At 45.1% G+C, this 23,988-nt stretch overlaps 1 long non-coding RNA gene across 6 annotated transcripts in view; it reads left to right on the top strand.

The window, feature by feature from the left end:
- Positions 1 to 2,383: 2,383 nt before the first annotated feature.
- LOC147019750 (uncharacterized) overlaps positions 2,384 to 23,988 on the top strand; it is a 36,136-nt gene continuing 14,531 nt past the window's right edge. For 2 of the 6 annotated variants that reach the window (XR_015061503.1, XR_015061501.1), the window contains exons 1-4: positions 2,388 to 3,153; positions 11,103 to 11,172; positions 12,279 to 12,370; positions 16,855 to 17,033. This is a non-coding gene — a long non-coding RNA (uncharacterized LOC147019750). Of the gene's footprint in view, positions 3,154 to 11,102; positions 11,173 to 12,278; positions 12,375 to 16,854; positions 17,034 to 23,988 lie in introns of all 6 variants that reach the window. The other 4 variants (XR_015061506.1, XR_015061504.1, XR_015061502.1 and 1 more) reach the window with 4 other exon arrangements.

Here is a 23,988-nt window from a genome sequence, read left to right as displayed (position 1 = left end):
TTGGAAAGTTTATTTTGAGCTTTGCCATCATATTTGGAGATCGTTTGTTGAGCGATCCATAGATGATACCCCATCACACCAAAGGTGGTAGCTGTGTACCTCGAGCACGTCACGTGCTCCTGGAACATTTGCGAGCAGGACACGGAGCATGCGAAAGTGAACACGGAGTTTGTACATGTCTGAGCTGGTTCAAATGAATAACAGTCGGCGGCTGCTCGGGGTATTACTTGGCAAGGGTTTTTATGAACTCTGTATGTTTTGGATTGCCCTCAATCAGGCACGAATGGATGGCTTTCATTAGGGGCACTTTGTGGCTTTGCTCGGGCGCTGCGTGTAGAATCTATATTACAGCTGACAGATGGTAAGAGCTCTCTGGGCCTGATGCTGCTTTTATCGTATGCTGTATGTCTAACGTAGCCTTATCCGGCTTCAAGAATGCGATCGCTTGGGTGCGTGTGAGTACGGGCTGGAGCTCAGGCCGTGTTGGTCCATTCCTAATGAGGCACTACATCGGACTCCCTTTTCGAGAGAGCAGGTATCTCTCCAGCACTCATTTCGCTACAACCTAACACTACATTCCATTTGTCGTACAAAAGGATGGACATGTTTTGGAATTCCAGGAAATTGGACTTTTGTTTGCATGTGTATAATTTGGAGAAACTTGAATGATTTTGAAGGTTTTCGACGTTTACCGTGTTTCACCTGAGCTCATACATGGGAAGGATAGGGATTCCTGCGATGAGCTTTGGACTGTTCATTTTGAATCCTCATTCCACATATTAGGCTCTGCATTATCGTGTGACTTACTGGAGGTTTCCATGGTGTGCGTGTTATACGTCCTTATATTATGAATGTTTCTCCTGATTTTTGAGCATGCTATTGTGTTTTTAAAAAGTGAATAAAAAAATATCAGGCATGTATATTTTCACAGTTAAAGACAGAGTTAGTTAAGTTGGTGGAGAAGGAATTGATGTTTTATTAGGCTCTTACAATATTAAAGCAATGTCTAAGAACAATTCCCTTGAAGATGAAGCACAATGAACGAGTTTTCAAGAACATTGTTCGTTGAGAAGGATTATGAGAGGTTTTGGAGGTTAATGAGACAATACAAAGCCTGTATGGTTAATTGTCACCCTGTGATAGCAATGTTACTTGGAATTTTGAATGATGGCAGTTTTCCATCAATAAAAAAATAAAAATCATAAAATATATTTCCGGTCAGGAACACAATTTATTATTTGTATTAAAAAATAATTTGGAAAGCTCAATCCAGGATTGAGGGGTGGGGAAGTACATTAAATAAGATATGTGAAGAGTTGTCTTTTCTGCACACAGTCAAGGTTTGTTGAAAAGTAAGATGGTTGGATGGCAATAAACAATCGTCCTGCATGCAAGAGAAATGCAGGGTGGGTTCGGTGAGCAGGTATTGAGGTTTGTGGATAAGCTTTGACTGTTCCAGAAAGGACAGGTGCACGTCGTGTCATGTCCAGTTCGCACATAGACCAACTTTATTGTCGATTCTTCATTTTGAGATGTACTAAAATCTATATATCCCCACAAAGCTCTGCATTGTAACCCCATGCATGCGAAGCCAAAAATGTGGTTAAGCAGTGGGTTCACTTTGTCTGTCTGCCTGTCTACAAAGGTCAGTCTATGATCGAGAGGCTCCCCAATTTCAGTTGAATGTTATATTTTGAACACTGTAGAACATGAATCAGAACTCGAACCTGTAAGTTTCACAGTACACAGTACTTTGGCTCTGAATTTGGCAGATTGTATGGAATCTCGTCCTGAGCGCACATCCGCACAGAGGAGTGAGATATATTTTTTTACCCTATCTGTCTGCCTGGCAGTCAAACAAAATTGAAAATCCTTCAAAGCAGGAAACTTACTGTTTTTAGGGACATCATAAGGGACACAAACAACAGGCGCGAACAACTAATTTATTATGCTAAATAAAGTGGTGTAAAAGATGGTGCATCAACTGCGGTAAAGTTCCAAAAAAAATGCTTTCTTTCCCCGACAGCTTTTAAAACCATTATTTTATTCAAACTGATTTATAAACTTTAACACTAGAACACAAATTGCTTTCTCGACACTCAAAAACCTTCTGTTTAGTATTACTTGGATAAAATATGACGCTATTTTATGCATCTCGACCAATCAAATGTGCCGCTTGCACTCTCAGCGTTGGGGAATATCGAGATTCAAATAAAAATGGTAGTTCATAGGAAATATAGATCGTGTTCGGAAACGCAATAAACAAGAGTTTTTAAAACCCTTCCCATGTACTTTTTTGTCAAGACTGTGTGGGGTATGGTGTTCGAGGAACTCTCTTGTTAAATGCTCCGTTTCATTTGCACGCGTAACCACATTTAATAGGAGTCGCTGTTCAGTCCTGGTCAACAATCACCTTATTCTCTCACCTTTGTGATCTTTCCAGTCTGCCTATTATACTTTGCCCTTCAGTCACCTTATACCAAAATAGAATTTCACTTACTGCTCTTGCTTCACTCACTTGGTTGTTTCATTAATATTTTGTTTTTGATTTTGTTTGGTGTCAAACTTGTGATTTAAACAAAGTATGCCGTCGCCGCTTTGGAGAGATGGGCTCATTAGCCTTGGTAAGGTAGCTCATCCAGGCGAATGAAACTGAATCCAAATCCCCCACTGCCTTGTGGTTAAAGTTTTCAATCCAAATGCGAAGGATTTAACAAGGTAAAGGCAGCGATCCTTTTTTTTTTCTTTCTTTGTTTTTTTTAATGGAGATGGCCTTTGCATTCGTTAACCCATGGGCCACCCTTGGGCAAGTTGTAATACCCAATTTTAGCCTCACAATCAGAGTTATGTGAAGCAATTGAAGCAGGTGGTGGATGGCCATGCAGGCAGCTGATACATATTGGCAGTAATGGCTGAGTGGCCTTGATGCGAGGCAGAGGATTCTCTTGTGGAGAACAATGGCTAGGATCACTCATCTAGTACAGACACTGTCTGGAAGAACGACACTGGGGTCGGTGCAGTGCAGGCATGATGCGCCGAATGACCTCCTCTTGTGCCACATTTCCTTGTGTGTATTCGTTAATGCTCAAGATCTGATCTTATGAGGTTTCCAAGCAATCGGCCTGCATATCCAGCACTCAATTGCAGACTTAGGTAAGTGGTTATTTTTATTGTTTTTTTTTCCATTTTGTATTTCCTATCATGATTTTGTGCAAGCTGCAATGCAATAGATATTGTTGAAGGTTACAGTCGTGTTCGTAGCGAGTTTGTGAGTAATTGTATCGGTTGACCGCGTTTTCTAAGGCAGAGTCATATTCACGGCTAATGGACAGTGGTCATTAGTTATGGTTCTCTTGTCAACCTGGGATGAGATAAGGGAGCACGAAGTACAGGCAAATATATAAAGAATGAAAAGCTGGTTGGAAAACCAGCCAATAGAGAGCGAGTTAATCGGGGAACAAGAAGAAGAGAGGGAGATTCTAAACGGTGTGATGAATGTTTGATATGGGCAATATGAGATATCAGGTCAAGTTAGGTATGGGAGCATCCACCAGAACAGCGCGTCGCTGCGTCCATTTTCCGCCGGTACTCCAGGGGCCTCCGTCTGGCCATCCCCCAGGCAGATGCCTGGCCCATCCCCATCTCCTTGAGATGCTGATCAACCTGCTGCAACCACGAGGCACGTGGTCGGCCCATTGGCCTCATCCACTCATGAGACTCCCTCGCTGAGAGAATCTGGTGAGCAGGATCAGCGTCAGGAAAACGAGCCACATGTCCATACAGCCGCAATTGACGCTCACGGACTATGCAGGTAACAAATCTCATTAGAGTCTCTCTCAGCAACTGCTCATTGGACACAAAGTCCGACCAGCGATAGCTAAGGATTCTCCGAAGAGACCTGGTACCAAAGGAATTAAGTCTCCGTCTCAGATCCTTGGTCAGAGTCCAAGTCTCACATCCATAGAGCAAGACTGGAAGCACCAAGGACCTGAAGACTCGGACGTTCGTCCTCCCGCACAGGTACCGGCAGCGCCACATCCCATTCCATGACTCCCCAGGCCCGACCCAGATGTCTATTGACCTCTGACTCACAACCAGCAGAGACATGAATATCACTGCCAAGGTAAGTGAATCTCTCCACAACGTCAACATCCTCACCGCAAACAGGCACAGACAGGACAGCAGCATCCAAGATGTCATTGAAAGCCTGGATCTTAGTTTTGCCCCAGGAGACCTGTAATCCCAGTGGCTCCGACTCCTCATTCAGCACCTCGTGGGCCCCCAAAAGGATATCGAAAGTCTCTGCAAAGATGACTGCATCATCTGAGAAATCAAGGTCAGAGATCTTGACATTCCCAAACGATGCAACGCAACTTGATCTCTCCGACATCCTCCCTAAAATCCAGTCGATACAAGTGCTGAAAAGTGTGGGGGCCAGTACACACCCCTGATGAACTCCAGGAACAACTGGAAATAAGTGGCGATGGTACCACCACATCTCACAGCACTCTCAGTACCAGAGTAGAGTTCAGACATCAGATCGATCAGTTTTGTTGGCACCCCATGAAGACCAAGAATCCTCCAGAGGGCATCCCGATCCACTGAATCAAACGCTTTACAGAGATCAACATAGGCTGCAAGCAGCCCCTGCCGAAACTCTCGTCTGCGTTCGGTGAGGACAAGAAGAGCAATGATACGGTCAATCGTTGACCTCTTTGGTATAAAGCCTGACTGCTCTGGATGTTGGTGCTCAAGCAGATGGTGGCAAACCCCATCAAGAATTATCTGAGCAAAGACCTTGCCCAGCACTGATAGCAGCGTCACCCCTCGGTAGTTGTTGCAGTCTTGGCGATCACCCTTCCCTTTCCAAAGAGGGACAACATGGCCCCTCTTCCAGTCAGTTGGGATGATGCCTGTGTTCCAGACAGAGCACAGAACTGCATGCAACGACACGAGTGCAGCATTTCCACCATCCTTGAGAAGTTCAGCATGGATGCCACAGATCCCTGTACCTTCACCCCATTTCAACTGTTCACCGCATCCTGTGTTTCCACAAGCAAAGGTAGACCACAGTTGATTGGAGGGTCAGCAACAGGGATTGTGACATCCCTGACGTCCAACTCGGCAGCTGGTGGATCAGCCTGGTTCAACCGTTCAAAGCAACCGGCCCAGCGGGCCTCCACTTCGGACTCCTCTGTCAAGAGCCTACCTTCCTCTGCTCTAACTGCAGTACAGTGAGGGATGGGCTTGGATGAACACAATGCGCAAATTCCCCTGTAAGGACGATGAGAATCCCTTGACCACAGGTGATGCTCCACCTCCTCACAGATTCCTCGCACATAGGCCTCCTTGTCCACCCTTAGCGCACGTACAGTTTTACGACACAGTTCCCTGAACAGCTCAGCTCTGCCATTCAGCCTGGCTCTGTGGCTCTGGTCAATGGTATCCAGTGTCCCTTGAGAGACAAAATTCTTCTTTTCCCTATGGTGAGTTCCAAGACATCCACCGGCAACATCAAGGACAGTGGTCTTGAAGGCACTCCACAACTCTAAAGGACCTCCCAAAGCACCCAGACCCCTAAATATCCATTCAGCTTGTTCGCAAACTCCTCAGCTATCCTCTCATCCTTGAGCTTGCCAACATCCAGCAGAGGCTGGGATGGTACCATTCTCCTAGATTTAAGGTGCAACTTCAGAGTTGCTACAACAAGCCAGTGGTCAGTATTGAAGAACTGAGCACTCCAGTGGACCCTGCAATTCTGGATCATCCTCCAGTGACCATCAACGAGGACATGGTCAATCTCGTTTTCCACACTGTCAGCATTGGAATACCAAGACCAGCGATGAGCTTGTGGACGCTGAAACCATGAAACCATGACTTCTTGCAAAGTCAAGGAACTTAGTGCTATTCTGGTTCTGAGTTCCTGACCCATGGGGACCAACACATGTCTCATAAACATCCCTATCAGTTCCAGTCGATGCATTGAAATCCCCCAAGACTAGAAGTCTATCTCGTCTGGGGCACTGATCAACAACAGACTCGAGTGTGGCGTGGCATGCATCCTTCACGGTGAGATCACTCGCCTCAGTCAGAGGATAAACAGAGACCAGGGAAATGACACCTAAGGAGTGACGAATCCTTCGTCTCAAAATACGCTGGTTGACCGGTGTTACCTCAATTATCATTGGAGTCAGCTTATTGGACACAGCTACAGCAACTCCTTGGGTATGGTAACCATCAGAGTGACCAGACCAATAGTAGGTGTAACCACCCACCATGATCTCACCACAATCCGGTCTCCGAACCTCAGAGAGAGCTGCAATACCGATGTACAACCGCTTGAGCTCAGATGATAACAGAGACAGGTGATCATCCTTTCTTAGGGATAGGACATTCCAGGCACCCACCCGAAGGGACCGCTTCAGGTTAATCCAAGGAGACCGCCGTCTGGTGGACGACATCTCAGCACCACTCCGACACACTCTCCCGCAATCTGACCCGGGAATGTTACCCCGTGGTTTCCCTCCTATCATCAATGATTGGGGGTTCCGAAGGCTTTGCCCCAATCCCGTCATCCGGTGAGCTGCCCTGCGAAGGGAAGCTGCACAGGAGGTACTCCCACGGAGTGGGTTTTCAGATTTCTTTGCGTTTTTGTGTTTGCGGAATGAAGGGTTTTACGGTGGCCGGAGTGCAAATCCTGCCACCAACCTCCTAATAAGAAGTAACCCAACTGCAGGAGGACGTCCGCAGACAAAGTTGGGCACGAGATATGGATGGCCCTTGGCTCACAAGGAGCTCCTCCACCCTTTGTGATGAATGTTTGTTATGGGCAATATGAGATATCATGGAGACAATAGTGTAGAAATGGCACGCCTGACAATTGATATCGTTAGGTTGAACGAATGAATAGCAACTTTACAGGAGGTTTTCTTTTCACATTTAATCCACTGCACAGAGGCTCGAGGAAGTCCATGAGGAGTGAATGAAGCATCACCTGAGACTTTGTCTACTCCTTCCTGTTTGTTTCAGAACTGCGGCAGTAGATCCACAGTTACCACTTTAGGTTGTAAGAACCTCTTTTGTGAAAAAAAGTCATGGATCATCCCAACTGCCTTTATGTGTGTGTATATATGTATATATGTATATATATATATATATATATATATATATATATATATATATATATATATATATATATATATATATATATATATATATATATATATATATATATATATAACAGTGATACAGCCATTGTGGAAAGGTTTCAAGACATTATATGATCCCAAAAGTTCTACCAGCCATCCTGCCAAAGCCGTGACACATTCCCCAAAAGCGTTTGCGTGCGATGGTCTGGTGTCGACGTGAGTGGGCTGGGTGCGGTACGAAGCGGCTTCTCATGTGGTTATCGTGGGGCACGGGCAGATAGAAGGCTCGACGGACTCACAGACCCTTTTATCTTCCTGTGCGTTCGAGCGCAGCTGGGCGGCTGCGTGCAAGCCCAGGGAGGAGATCGTGAGGAAGGTGATGAGGTGGGGGTACTGCATTGGTTGAGGGGAGGAGGGGTAGGCCTTCTGCGGTGATGTTTACCACTTGTGGCAGCTTTAACAGTGGCGGCTCGGAGTTGGAGACGATTGGATTTCATACCACTCAACTGGCACTCCTCCATACTCCAACCCCTCCCCACAACCTCATACACATTCTCCTCGCTTCATCTTCCTGCTCGACAGAGCGTCTTGCTGAGGACACTCCGCTCTCATGCTGAGCTTTTGTTCTCTCAGCTCTGGAAGGTGTCCAAGCCAGGTGTGCTTGTGGACCTACAGAGCGTGCCCCGTGCGTCTTTCGCTCGCTGTTTCTCGATCTGGACCTGGACCGTAAAATTGCTCGGCAAGTAGCAGAGAGAGAGAGAGAGAGAGAGAGAGAGAGAGAGAGAGAGAGAGAGAGAGAGAGAGAGAGAGAGAGAGAGAGAGAGAGAGAGACAGAGACAGAGACAGAGAGAGAGAGAGAGAGAGAGAGAGAGAGAGACAGAGACAGAGACAGAGACAGAGACAGAGACAGAGAGAGAGAGAGAGACAGAGAGAGAGAGACACAGAGACAGAGAGAGAGACAGAGACAGAGACAGAGACAGAGACAGAGACAGAGAGAGAGACAGAGAGAGAGACAGAGACAGAGACAGAGAGAGAGAGAGAGAGAGAGAGAGAGAGAGAGAGAGAGAGAGAGAAAAAAAAAAAAATAAATAAAAAAAAAACGTTAACCACAAATTTTCCGTGTTCTTTGGCACGAAAAATCTTCCTCATCGGAGCGTTCGCTCGTTTTCACAGCCGCACCTGCACAGGATCCAGGGGGTTCGCTCGGTGCACCCCCAACCCCCATTATCAATCCAGTGTTTCCTTTTTCATAATAAAGTGGCTCGCACACTTTATTTCATGGCAAATACACCACCAACCTTAACCCCTCCGCACACCCCCGCTCTCTCACATCCCCACTCTGCCTCCCCCATCCACATTTACGGGGGTTTTTTTTAACCTTAATTTCATAAATATGATATAAGGAACGGCATTACCTGTAATGAGGTTATCGGTGTGTACCGACATCCAATGGATGAGCCACACACTTGACACACTTTGCCAAAAAGCCACGACTCACCTGTTTGGTGCATTGTGGGCACAGGGGTCCCGTCGTCGTCGATGGGCATACGCAAACTGTACAAGGAAAGATGTATCTTGAACATCAAGTATTTTTACAGTATATAATTTGCTGTATTTTTAAGACTTCCAAACTCGAACCTGAAAACGAAACATTTGAGTGGTAGTGATGATCCATCGAGTCCGTGGCTTGTTTTAAAAGTCATTTACTGAGAATTAGCCTCTTTTTCTTTGAGAGAGTTTCTGTCCAGCCACATGACGAGCCCCATGATTGCTGTGTGTCGTCATACTGGTGTAATTGTTTTAAAACTACTAATACTACTACTGCCTATGGACAATCAGCATCCCCTCCAGGATACTCGAAGAGTTTAAAAGCTCTTTGTCTCCTGATTGCCTGGCGTATCTGGAGACTCTCAGTGAGGGTGACAAAACTATGCAGACGTCTATCAGTAACTCCATGGACTTTAACATTAGACCACAATGTTACGAGCTCTCTCAGCCACCAATATTGTACACCATATGAGTAAAGCCCCTGGCACATCTGAAATGTCCTTCCTGTGGGCTATCAAGGAAGGATATATACCTGCTAGTTATCCATTCGCTTCATTAAATAGCTCTTGAAACCTAACAAGATACTCCCTGGCATGAGATTCTTCCACTTCCTTTGCCTGTTCATCCATGTTGGGATTCACTGTATTCGTGGGGCAGATAACAGCAATTTTTGAGAGGAATCGTGCAAATGATGATACAAGCATCAAATTTGGCACATTTGTTCTCCAGGAGATTCTAATCAAATCTGCCTGATTGGCCATTTGAAGATTCCAAATTTTGCAAAATTTGAAAAAAAAATTAAAAACATTCAAAAAAGTCAAGATCACGAATCAATGTTGGATGCTGGCTGAGATTAGTGAATGTTTCAGAAACATCATCAAAGACGTTCCAAGTCTGCCATGCAGTTTTCTTCCCTTTACCGCAGAAGGCAGACACGACGTCACATCCAGTGAACGCATGGAAGTATGGGATCCCTCGAGCTTTCTCAGGCCCTATTGCAGAAACTACCTCATGGACTGGAATCCATCGCACCTTGGCTCCTTGGCCAAAGGCAATCCACATGTTCTCAAGACCTAGTTCCTGTAAGGATGGCAGTACAGATATTGCTATGACTAGTACGTCCGTGTCATTAGCTTTAATGATAATGGACTTGCTTCCATCCGTCGTTGCATCCCTGGCGTGTACAAATATTCGAGTGTCAGCTTCTTCATGACAACATGGAGACACAGCAACTAGTGACTTCCTTGTGTTACTAATGGCATCTTCTCCTTTTGTGACATGACTGTGATTGTCGTCTGTGCTTCACACATCTTTTCCGCAAGGAAGTGAAACAGCTCAGTCTTGTTGTTGTCATCTCGAAGAAAGCTTCTCCAGTTACCTGGGGTCTTACTGGTTCCTGTCACTCTTCTTCTGATTCCTTGCCCCCTTTTCGACCTTGCCTCAGACTTCAGACTTGACTTCTTGTACACATCAAACACTACGTCCACCCTCTCGTACCTGGCACCATAGGATTCCAGCTTTGGGATGATGTCTTCTTTTGCATAGTCATCAAATATCTTTGAAGTGCGTGGAGGTAGGGCATTGATAAGTGCTGAGCCATCAATGATGACTGCATCTCCCCTTGGTTCTCTGTCTGGGATGTTCACTTGTGCGTCAAGAATTTCAGCCAGCTGTGACTTCAGGTTTTTTTGAATTTTTTTTATTTTTTCAAATTATTCAAAATTTGGATTTTCAAATGGCCAATCAGAAAGCCCTGCAGAACAGAAATGCCAAATTTGATGCTTGTATCGTAATTTGCACGATTTTTCTACTATCTACTACACTATATCTCTCCCCAATGCCAAGCATAATGGTGGACTTAAGTTGGAGGTAGCTTCATGGTGCATTAAGCTTGGGAGCTATGATGTGGCATTTCACTAACTTCCAAGAGGAATGTTGTTTTTGTGGTGAAAGAGAAACTATATTTCACATATACCTACAATGCCGCCATGTTCAACCAATTTCTTTACTGATGAAAAACCTGCTCTTACGCTTCTGGCTTCACTTCTGTCCAACACTTTTTATCATCAGGTACCCGGTAAAGAAACAAAGCAAGAGACAAGATGTCCTTGTTAACTTTATTTTACCTGTGGAAAAATGGCAATATATAAAACCAGGAAGGGGAAAATTGAGAGAAATGTGCTGGAACACAGTTCTCTATGCCTGAAAGTCTTCATGCACTCACGCATTGTTTCAGAGTATAAGGAGGCAGAACATTGCAACACTGTTCAAAAGTTTAAGGAAACCTGGACCATAAATGATGCACTTTGTCGTATTTCCCCGCAAGATACTTTGCTCTTATTTGTATAAATATGTTGTTTGTTTGTTTGTTTTCGTGATCTTCTACCTCTCCTTTTGTCTTGGTAGTGCTTTCTCTTTTGAAATGCTGCACCTTGCCCACTGCAGCCCCGAACATGGATTAGCAGGGATGAGGAAAGTGAGTGACATCAAATAGAATTGTGGTAATTCTAACAAAAGCACTATGATGACTACGACCTACTACTCTTGCATGAGCATTCATGAGTGTACCAGTAAAGTATTTGTATTTTGTAGTCTGGTGTTCTGCCCCAAGGCAGGTTCAGTATTACCAAAGCAGTTTCTTGGCAAGGATTATGCTGGGTGGTTTGCCACTGCCTTTCCAGCAGTAGTTGGGGCAGGAATTTGTTCATGGTGCCGGCGATAGCTCACCGACTCTTTGTGAAGGACACAGTGGGATCTTTAATGTCCACCAATTAATGTCGGCATACGGGACAACCAATTGAACATCTGTCTAAGGGACTACGCACACATTGATGAATCACGCTGTATGTGAAACACCGGGATGACAGTTGATAGTTGGGTTGGGATTTGAAACCACGCTAGACTAGACGGCTTTCCGGGACGGCTTAGAGGAGAGTGTGCATACCTCTCGGCCATCCTTTCAGCCCCAAAGTACTTGTATTGCACTTTAATTATTTAATGTCATACTTGTAGCAATTGGAGTTCCTTGTTGATCAAAACAACTGGTGGATGCACTTTTGAGAATATTTTAAAATGCCCTAATGAGACAGTTTACAATGACTATGTTATGGTCTATGATAAGAATTTCTGAAGGATGTATAATATGGTCGATTATGGGAAATGTTGAATCCTTACAATAATTTACGGACCGATGTTTGTTTGTTTGTGTGTTTGCTTGTCGTGCTACTCACACAGTTCTGGGCTGATTTACAACCAGTTTTGCTACATAGGATCAGCAGGTCGCCAATTAATGTACAGGGGTGTTTTTTATCTTTGTCGGTGGTCTTGGTGGGGGGGAGGGGGTGAATGCAAATTCTCTATGTGAATGTGTATCATGTAGTGTCACCTTCAGGTGGGGGAGGGTATTACAAGTCCCCACCATTTAATGTATGCACAGATGCACAGATAATGAGTAAGTCGCAATTTGATTCCTGTCCCCACATTTTCCAGAAAATTACGTGATGTGTATTGAATTATAAAAGCTATCGGTATATTTTTGCTTCATGCACGTAACCTGGGTTTTTATATTTTTTTCGCTTATAGAGAGCTGTCAGTTACCGATACACCGCCGAAATCAAGGTATGCATTGCAAGATGAAGAACGTGTTGTATGCTTGGAACAAGATCGTCCATAGGGCAAGTATGCTGCCAGTGAAGTATAATATGATCGACGAAAGGAAATGCTGAAGGATTTATAATATGATTAATGATGGGAAATGCTGAAGGATTTATAATATGATCAATGATGGGAAATGCTGAAGGTTGTATATATGATCAATGATGGGACATGCTGGAGGATGTACAATATGATCAATGATGGGAAATGCTGAAGGATGTACAATATGATCGATGATGGGAAATGCTGAAGGATTTATCATATGATCGATGATGGAAAATGCTGAATGGTGTATAATATGATCGATGATGGGAAATGCTGAGGGATTTATAATATGATCGATGATGGGAAATGCTGAAGGTTTTATAAATATGATCGATGATGGGAAATGCTGAAGGATGTATAATGTGATCAGTCATCGGTCAGAAATGATGAAGGATGGATAATATTGTTGCGGACCTGGGGTTGGGAGCGAGAATACTATGGGGGAGGGGGGAGGAGGAGGGGGAAAAGCTACCTCGGGTTCCCACCAGACTCTCCAGAATCACAGGCCGTCATACACAAATAACTCCATGACGCGGCGGGTCACCAATCGGCCATGAACGCCAATAACTCGACCACATGACTTAGGGTCCTCCGCCTATTGAATGCCGGTTACCTAATGGTCACGTGATCTAATTACCCGGAGATTTGTCCTTGGTCTGCCTTGTTCAAACCGAATCACCTTACCGGATTAGATGCAGCGGAGCGTAACTAGGAAAAGGACGTGCCGGCTAGGAAAACAGATCATTGGGGGATAACATCCCGGCTCGGCTGGGATACGGACCATGCTGGACCAATGAAGGAAATGATGAAAACAAGCTGGGCGCATTTCTACACAAGCATTTATTTCAAATTAAGCAAGGAAAGGTATGTGGCACAGTGAATTAAAATGGGGTTTATTATTATGTACAGCAGAGATAGCAAGGAATTTGTGGGGTGCGACAAAAGGCAAGCAATTTACAAAGCAGACACAGAGCAGACTTATCCCATTAGAACTTCTACAATCTTAACTTAGGCTATGACAGGCACCATCACACACACACACACACACACACACACACACACACACACACACACACACACACACACACACACACACACACACACACACCCGAGGAAGATTTGATAGCCAGAAGGAAAGAGAGCAGATGAGGGCTAATGGCCTTGCAATACCTGGCACGGTCAGCTGATCAACGCAACCCATTATGCTTATGGAGAGGTAGGAGTGAGAAATATGGGTGTCTAAGGTGTAGTGTGGTGCAATATTGGGGGGGGGGGTGCAGTGTCGGGCAAGAGGAAACTGTGATTGCCAATCAGGGATGCTCTTTTGTCCGTCCAAAGGGGACGAGATAGAGGGGTGGAAAGAGAGAGGGGGAGAGAGAGAGAGAGAGAGAGAGAGAGAGAGAGAGAGAGAGAGAGAGAGAGAGAGAGAGAGAGAGAGAGAGAGAGAGAGAGAGAGAGAGAGAGAGAGAGAGAGAGAGAGAGAGAGAGAGAGAGAGAGAGAGAGAGAGAGAGAGAGAGAGAGAGAGAGAGAGAGAGAGAGAGAGAGAGAGAGAGAGAGAGAGAGAGAGAGAGAGAGAGAGAGAGAGAGAGAGAGAGAGAGAGAGAGAGAGAGAGAGAGCAGAGAAGATATGTGAGGCAAAATATTCCTAGCCTCGTCGTGCATAGGTCTGTGAGTGTAGCGTGTACCTCCATGGGATGCTCCGCTTGAGCGTTTCCACCTCGAGAGTCGGCGTAGTCACTTTGCCGGGGCTCGTGGAAATGTGTGTTCCGCACAGATCCCAGAATAACGTCTGTTGCACATCAACCATGAGTGTAGATCCAGCAACAGGCAGACAACAAGGAGCAGTGAAGAAGAGGGCAAATCAGAGAGGTGAAGGAGAGGTGAAACATAGTCGTGATGGGAAATGTTGAAGGATCTATTGTTACAAATTTGGAAGCCTTGTGCACACAGACAGACAGCCGTCCCCGTTGCTTCGTTATTTCGATAAGTATGTGTTTCTTTTAGAATCCATCCCCTATGTCTAATGGGAATTACGTGTACATGCACTGCGAAGTTATTTTATAGATAGGATTTTTACACTTATGACAATGCCAACAACAACACTGCTCGAGGAATTGTCCGCGCTGTTCATGCCCTCATGAAGCGTTTCGTTCTGGCCTGGCGCCAAATGAGAGAATGCGTCGTTTTGTGGCCAATGGGTGACGAGCGGATCAGAGCCGGGGGCAGTCCTTTGCAAGTAGGTGGAGCCGCGACACGCAGTCCGCCCAATAAAGCAGGCCACGCATGAGCGGACCGTGCCCGAGAAGGATGACGAAAGAAAGGAGAACAAATATTTTTTACGCCCCGTGAGCTCGAGCGCGTGGTCTGGTTCTCGGATCGCAGCTCGACGCTGGTCTGGTCCCATCTCGCTGGCGCTGGTCTGGTTCTCTGATCGCAGCTTGACGCTGGTCTGGTCCCATCTCGCTGGCACTGGTCTGGTTCTCTGATCGCATCTCGGCGCTGGTCTGGTTCTCGGATAGCAGCTCAACGCTGGTCTGGTCCCATCTCGCTGGCGCTGGTCTGGTTCTCTGATCGCAGCTTGACGATGGTCTGGTCCCATCTCGCTGGCGCTGGTCTGGTTCTCAGATCGCATCTCTCGATGCTGGTCTGGTCTGATCGACGCTGGTCTGGCCTCATCTCGTCACTGGCGCTGGTCTGCATCTGGCTGCCCTGGTCCGTCTTTTGGTGACCGGAGCTCCGGGAAGGGGTGGATGTCCAGCCGCGCACTCGCGGCAAGGTAGCTAGCCATCCTGACTCCCAGCCGAACTATCCTCCGTGGCTGGAGAGCCGAATAAAGACCATTTGGGTCTGTTTCTTTTGTGTGTGCGTGTGTGTGTCTGTGGGCCCAGTCTATAAGTAGGAATTGTTTAAGTGCTTTTTGCCTTGTACATACTTGCATTGCTTAGTCGTGATAACTCTGCCCTTACGTGCTTCCCTCGTTCCCCCGATTATTGTAAATAAATATCCCTATTGTTGAATGTTTCAGCTCGTCCTCGTCCTTTCCTTCATTGGTTTAGCACGGTGCGTGTTGGGTGATTAAAAAGGCCGTTGTTGCTGTAGTTGTGCATTTGGACCGACGGGACCTCGGTAACCATCCGCTTGGGTTATGCACGGGTCGAGCACGGAAACGGCTCGCCCCGTTCGAGCTCCATCGAGGGTGTGAATTCCTCGGTAGCTCGCCATGTGGGCCTCTAGGTATTTTGAAATTTGGAAAGTAACCCTGTACCACGTGGTTGAATTATTGACGATTCACGATCCTGTAAGGGACCCGTACCTTCGGAGTTATCCGAGGGTAACGATCTGAATTCCGGGTGTTCGGTGGAGTCGACTCTGCTGCTTCAACTAGCGGTCCTGCTCGTCACCGATACCCGGCCCACAACAGTATAATATGATCGATGATGGGAAATGCTGAAGGATGTACAATATGATCGATGATGGGAAATGCTGAAGGATGTATAATTTGATTGATGATGGGAAATGCTGAAGGATGTACAATCTGATTGATGATGGGAAATGCTGAATGATGTACAATCTGATGGATGATGGGAAATGCTGAAGGATGTATAATATGATCGATGATGGGAAATGCTGAATGATGTACAATATTATCGATGATGGGAAATGCTGAAGGATGGATAATATGATTGATGATGGGAAATGCTGAATCATTTTGATGTGGTTGATCATGTGATTGCTCAGCACTATAAGGATGTGCTCCTTGCGAAGTATTTTCCTCGACTCATCGAGTATGATTGCTCATAGTGATTGCGTAGGTGGAAAATATTTTTTTCTTATTTCGATTCGAGAATTTTTGTAATTCCTTTCGAGGAACACAAATCACCAGATTTTTACTGCATTGCACTCGGTTTTCCAAGCCTTGACGTGGTAACTTGCTGGTAACAGCCTGTGGATGTGCATGACGTTTAGCCCCGCTCCCTTTTCCCCAACCTCTGCCAAACGTGAGCACACCGAATCACACCCACCCTCCCTTTTCCAGGGAGTACACACCTTATGCAGACGACACGACCGTTGCTGGCCTGATTCTCAACAGTGATGAAAGTGATTACCGTAATGAAGTGGAAAAACTTGTGTGGAATTGTGTTCTCTAACCAATCTCAAACTCAACGTTGTGAAGACAAAGTAAATTATTGTTGACTTCTGCAAAACACAAAACTCCCATTCAACCCTTGGTTATTCACAATGCTGAAGTTGAGATGTCACTTCTTTAAAATTTTGAGACATATTTCTCATGATCTTAAGTGGAAGATATACACCAACCACTGTGTGAAGGAGGCTCAGCAATGGTTGTTCTTTCTTAGAAGGTTGAAAAGTTTTGGTGTTGGTCATCCTGTGTTGATTCAGTTCCATCGGGCAGTGATAAAGAGTATCCTGACTGTCTGTCACTGTCTGTTATGGCAGTTTGATGCAGTATGACCGATCCCGACTCAATTGGATAGTAAAGACTCCTCGTAAAATTATTGGGTGCGATCTGCCCTCCATCGAGAGCCTGTTCTCCAGTCGAGTGGCGTAAAGAGCGAAAGCCATCATCCGAGATGAGTTCCACCCAGGGCACGACATTTTTGAACTTCTCCGTTCAGGTAAACGTTATCCTTCCATCAAGACCAACTGTAATCGCTTGCACGACAGCTTTTACCAAACGACAATCCACACCCTCAATGAATCTGTGTCATAAGTTTTGTGACGTTCTGGATATTTTAAACCATGCCACTTGTTTCATTTTTCTCATTTCATTTCAACACCAAATTGTTGTTTAAGGCTCTCTATTCACAATGAATCTATATCTATCTATCTCTGTCCATCTGAAACTATTTCTTATTCAATGTAATGTTTCAGCATACACTGTCAAAGTACTTCTCATTGTATGCGCATCACATATATATATATATATATATATAGCAATAAACTCATGATCATTATGATTATTGGGTTCATTCTTTGGACCTATCCAATACCAAGCTCTTGGATTTGTGATATGCAGGTAACAACACCTTTAAAAGTTTTTGATAGCCATTCTAGACCCACGTCGGACATGGCTCCCTTGGGTGACTTCTTCTCCCTGCGTCATTCATCCAACTGAGAACCTGCCGCGGTTTTAAAGAGTGATGATGAGCAGTGACTTCTGATGTGGGAACGGGGGTAAAGGGTCGAGGGATAGGTCAGTAACGAAAGCAAAAGTACAGGGAAGCTTAACGGCAAGATGAGAAGAACCTTTTCAAGATAAAGGGTTGAGTTCTCATGGGCCTTGCCTTTGTCAATTACATGAGTCAGGTGTGGTCACTTTCCTCCTACACACACATATGTGCTCAGTGTGGGACTGCATTTGCCACCGCACGCACACATAAGTGAGTGTTCGGGTATCTCAGGGGCAAATCAGGAAAAGTTGTCTATATGATATTCTCTTAAACAAACAGCAAACAATGCACAAACATCGAGCTCATTTATAATAACAAACCATATGGATGATAGATCATGCCTGGAAGTTCTACAACCTTTGCTGAGCTTGGTGTATCATTTCTTTGAATGTCTGTCTTGTTCTCACCATCATACATTTCGTTTATAATCAAGAGGCAATTGATCGTTCTCGGTTCACGCTCTCCCATTTGAGCGATCTCGTGTAGGTTCGAGTCCTGACCCGACGATAAACCATCATCCTGATGCTTCTCTGGCAGAGTGCATTGTGTCATGCAGAGGATGTTAACCAGGGTGTCCAGTCTATGCACATTTGTTTGTGGACGTTAAAGTTCCCATGGTGCGTTTTGAAAAGTGGCGTCTGTTGTGTGCCGGTACAAACTTTGTAAATTGTCGATGTTCACCTTAATCTACTGGGCCATGATGAATGATGATGCAACCATCAGGTTGTTTGATAATTTAATTCCAACTGAATTATGCTTCGGATAGATTGGCTGATTGGTTTATTCACCCTGTCCGAACTTGAACGTCCCAAAGCATGCACAAAACTATAAAGACAGCCGGCTTGGTTCATCGAGTGAAAAGCCACATCTGGGCAGAACTGTTCCCAGATGGTATACGAAGCATGCCGGTAAATAATAATCGTGGTCTGTATATCCATCTCGAGCAGTTGACTGAATGCGGACAGACTACAGTCTCGACCCAGTGGTCGGCCGGCCTAATTGATCAATCTGGCTGTGAGAGCGATGACCTTTTGTATGCACTCCGATCTGAGATGGATGTGGCTGCTTGTATGGTATGTGAAGCTCGGCTATACTCCCTCCAGGCATCTGGCGAGGAGATCCCTCCACCCATGAGTGTGGCGGACTGGGAGTCGTGCACTGCCACGCAGCTGGGTTAGACCACCTTTGCCCTGAATGACTGACGCTTCAACACATCTTGTGTTGGATTCATTCCACGAGATATCACATGACATTGCTATTCAAACCTTTTGTCTCTGATCACCATGCAGTGCTGTTCAGAATATGTATTGACTCAGTCTATCAGGACAATATTGATTATTAATATTATCATTATTGTTGTTATTATTATTATTAGTAACCTGTGCTCGAAGCACAAAGTGGGGTTAAGCAATTGGTTTACTGTCTCTCCATCACTCTATTTTTATGATCAAGAAACTTCTTACCTTCAACTGAATTGTACATCTTGAACACTGCAGAACATGAATCGGAACACAAACCTGCAGTTTAGCAGTACTTTGGCTCTGAATTTGGTCTCTTGTACAGAATCTCGTCCCAATCGCACATGTGCGGAGAGGGTAACGTCATTGATTTAGTCTGTCTGCCTATCTCACTGTCAAACAAAATTGAAAATCATTCCAAACAGGCAACTTACTGTTTAGGGATGTTATGAAGGACACAAACAACAGGCACGAATCACGAATGTAAAGCGTTAAATAATGTGCTGTAAAAGAACAGTGTATCGATGGTAGTAAATCTCCGAATGAATGTTTTGTTTTTTGTTTTTTTTTGTACATGCTGTCGAGGCTCATATGAGAGCTAACACACAGAATGTACAACAAGGGGAGCAGGAGAGGGAAGGACAAAACAGTGGGGAACAGAGACATGAAGAGATCTATGGAAGGGAGAGGGTTGGGGTGGGGTACACAGGGTAAACAAGACAGACACCACAGGGAATTTCAGGTCCTGACACGACAGGGACTTTCAGGAAGGAAAGCAGGGAATTTGAAGTCTGGGTTTCGGGTGGATTAGCGGGGGTATAAAAGATTGAGGATTTGGATGGGGGAAGATAAGAGATGGTGGTGAACAGCTGTTTTAAAGACCTGGAGGGAAGAGTGGGATTGAAGAGAGTGTGGGAATTTGTTCCAAAGGTGGGGAAAAAGAGAAATGAAAGAGTGAAGGTGACCAGTGATTCTTGATTTTGGTAGTTTTACTAGAAAGAGGTTGTTGGCAGACCGTGAGCGCCTTGCGGAAATATGGGAGGGACATATCGCAGACAGAGCAGGGGGGGGGGTGAGGTCAGAGAGGAGAAGATAGAAGACAGAAAGACCACCGACCTGCCTATGGTGAGAGAGTGAGAGACCCAATGACTCAGCCTCATCACAGGAGATACCAATGATCCTAAAAGCCTTGGTTTCCACAGCATGAAGCCAAGAAAGATGAGAGGTGGGAACACCAGTCCAGAGAGGAGAGCAGTACTCCCTGAGGCTGCAGCCAAAAGCTTTGGATGCGGTCAGGAGCTCAGTTGGCCAAGGAAAGACTTTTCACGACAGATGATGCCCAGTCAGTGACTGGCTTTGGAGGCCACCTTGGAAATGTGGGTTTCTCAGGAAAGATCATGGCAGATAGGGAGACCCAGATGCTTGAATGAAAGGACTTCTTCAAGAGGATTGTTGAGAAAGTAGATGAGGGGGGTTCCAGACGGTCCTTTCAGAGAGACATAGTGAGAGTGTGAGATTTGTCAGGATTGAAAGATGTTCCAAGTATTGGACCAGCTTGTGATTTTATCCAGATCTTTGGAGAGTGAAGCAGCTGCCGCATTGCTGGTCTGAGGGATGACAGGTGGTACGGCAGAGGGTGGAGTCACCAGCAAAGAGATAAAGTGGATTTTCCAGAGAGTCGGATAGATCATTGATGAAAACCAGAAAAAAGAACAGGGCCCAGAACGCTCCTTTGAGGAACTCCAGCCTGGACAGGAAGAGAGGATGAGAGTACTCCATTTAGGGCCACATGTTGACTGCGACAGGAGAGGAAGTCTGTGATCCATGAGTGGATATGGCCTTGGATACCATAGGAAGAGATTTTGGTCAGCAGGGCTGGGTGCCAGACCATATTGAAAACATATGATATGTCTTGGGATATGACTCTGATTTCATGTCTGGCATTGAGGACCTCCATCCATTGTTGGGAGAGCAGAAGCAGCATATCCAGCAGAGAGTGACCTGGTCTGAATCTAAATTGTTTTCAACAGCCTTTAAATTATTTATTTATTTCAGTGAATTATGTAGGCGTGAACAATGTAGAACACAAATCGCCTTGTTGGCACTTCCATAAACCTCCAGTTTAACAGTACATGGGCAAAATTGTACGCAGTCTCGACCAATGAAATTTGCCGTGTATTTTAAGGGTGGAGTAACAGCGAGATTCAGACAAAATGGCAGCAATTAGCGATGATACCACAGAGTTAACCTCGTCAACGAGATGTGTTTGTTTTGTGCATCTTTTTTGAAAGATCGTTCCAAAATCATCAGTTTCTCCATTTTAAGAGTTGGAAAAATGGTTCAGCTCTGGATTGTTCTGTTTGACCTATCAGCTTCATCTGGTTGCCATCGCGCTTGTTATTCAAGTGCTCAAACAAAGCTAATCTAGTTCATGCTTGGAAACGCAACGCAAGAGTTGAAAAGACCCTTCCCATGTCCTTTTCCTCAAGACTGCCAGACATGCAGACAGAGTAAAAAAAAAAACAAATTTGTCACTCCTCTCTGTGCATGTGCGATCGGGACACATTCAGAGCCAAAGTATTGCTGAACTGCAGGTTCGTTTTCCGGTTCATGTTCTGATTCGTACATTGCCTGCAAACAATCTGTTCATAAATATCCTAATGTTGAGTTAAAGTCAGGATTGATCCTTCACTCCCAATCCTATTTTAAACTGGTAAAAATAGGATTAGGAGTTGAGAGTTAAAATAATAAAAGGACCACATGCAATCAAAAACAATTTCATCAATGCCAATAATTTTTTTTGGGGTTGAACTCAATGATTTTGCTTCCCCAAGATTAAAGATCTTTCAATTCAGGAAAGTCAAATGTCATACCACAAGGATTAGCTGGCAACCCCACTGTCTACTTCTTTGGACGACTCTTGGAAGATGTTCAACCCCTGGAGCTCCTCTGCCTCACCATCAGACCACATCTCCAAACAGCCTTCCTAGGTTGTCTGATGCCTTGGTATTCTCCATGGAACCAAGTTTATTCTTAAATGCTCACCCCTCATTATAGTATGTGATGCCTTCACCAAAGTATCATGGAGTACGGGTCCCCACTGGGCTGGTACAGCTGCTTCTCATGTTGCATCCCTGGAGGTGATGATCGAGCACAAGATTTTCTGTGTTATTGGAATATCTCGGCATGTAGCTGAATCTAAAAGTTGTCTTCTCATCCTGTCTGCACACCTCAACTGTTTTATTTCTCACTTGTAATCCTTGGAACTACTATGCCTCAACCTGTTCGGTCAGTTGAGGTATATGTTCTCCAGGGATTACAAGCGAGGGATTACAAGCCAGAGTTCATCAACCTTCCAGGTCAGTCCAGGATTGACCTAGCAGGTTGATGAACTGCATTTTCTATTCTCTCACTTCTGGGGTCTCACTCTACCACCCCCCCCCCACTCTCTTCCTTCCATCGACTAACAACCACCCCTGTGGGGGTCACACACATTCTTTCAGAAGCCAGCACTTGGTTAGCTTCCTCAATTCTAAGCTGAACGCTCACCTACATCCCTTATTCCTTATGGGTCTGTCAACCTGTGAAATGGACTCCCTGTGTCTGTTGTCTCGTCCGCTTCTTGCAGTCCTTAAGAAGTGCTGCCCCTCATCACCTCATGCTTTCTCCCATCCTGGCCCCTGCTGGGTTTTATTTTTCTACTCTTGCTGCCCTCACTCTCCAGATTGTATTCTTCTTCTTTTTTTTTTGCTAATCAATTTTCCTCTTCTTCCTTTATTGCCTCTCAATTAATTGTTTACATTGTGTTCATATGTTTTTATCTGCCCGTTTCACTTTTACCCTGTTTCAGTCTTTAAAGCTGTTTCTCTCGAGCATGAATCTCCTCCATGAGCCTTGCCTTCTGCATAACAATACCCATTATTGATGCAAGGGTGAGATGCACTTGCATGAAATTATAGCACTATGTGTGCCTGTCTTTCCATAAGAGCCAAGTTCTGTATCAAATTAATGGACTGACAGGATATCCCAGAGGTAGTGTACACGCCTTTGAGCTGTCTACTCCAGGTTCGAATCCCAAGTCGATTATAAATATTCTCGCTGGTCCTTCGCAGGCAGAGCATTGCATTGCAAAGTGTGTCGTGCATCTGATGGGAAGTTATTCTTTGTGTGCCATCCTCTAGCATTAGATGATTACGTTAAGATATTTTGAAGAAGACTAGGCCATTGTGTGCAGGCACCCTGAATAATTACAATTTCCTGCTCTAACGAGCCGTGGAGCTAATGTCGGTCGCCATCTTGTGGTGGACCTCGGGTTCTATCAGGATTCTATCAGGACCAGTGTCTACTTCTTTGGACCAGCGCTAAAGGACCAGCATTCTATCAGGATAAAATTACAGATACACACCCGTATAGAGAGACTCGTCGGACAGTTTAAGCATTTGTAGACAAGGAGAAATCGCAGTGCGCTGAACAACCTCAAAACTGGCCAAGTCATGAAAGGCGATAGAAATAGGATGGTGACGATGGATAATATGTCATGGAATCCTAACGAAACCCAAATTACATTTTTACATCTACAGCAATTACACCCTGTAGTGCAAATTTATTTTGCACTGTCTCTTTACAGATAAAGGCAACTACATCCAAAGCCGCTGAGGACCACTCAGCTAATGGGGTGTAAAGCAGTCTTAGGATTGACCTTTGATCTGTTCACGTTGCCTTCAAAGCCAGCTGATTGTTTGAGGGCCGAAGGTCAGGTTGTTGCTATTGTGGCCGCGCAGTGGTGCGGTTAGCACACACATCCTGGATGCTGTCACGGTGACTGCCCAGTCAGTTGGGCAGTTATCAAAGTGATCATTAAGCCAACCACCTTTAAACAAACTCAATGGGTCCTTATTCTCATGTGGTTACAGGACAATGCTGTGATCAATATTTGCTTCATATTATTATGGCGTGGTTATAATAGCACTTACAGGCCAGAGGTTCCACAGTCCCATGTACCGTGTTGAGTCATAAATGTCTCCATATTATTTCTCCTATATCGCTTTGAGCGGGTCTCAAAAGGTGGAGTGGAGCCCTCCTGGCATCCAAGGTATACTCTTTCTATTTATTAGGATCACCTTTTGAGGACCGAGTTGTGATGTTTTGACCTTTTTATCGCC

The sequence above is a fragment of the Eptatretus burgeri genome, chromosome 9, assembly GCF_056783735.1.
Source record: "Eptatretus burgeri isolate ZD-2024b chromosome 9, Ebu_testis_v1, whole genome shotgun sequence".
Classification (NCBI taxonomy): Eukaryota; Metazoa; Chordata; class Myxini; order Myxiniformes; family Myxinidae; genus Eptatretus; species Eptatretus burgeri.
This window is presented reverse-complemented; position numbering and strand designations above follow the sequence as displayed.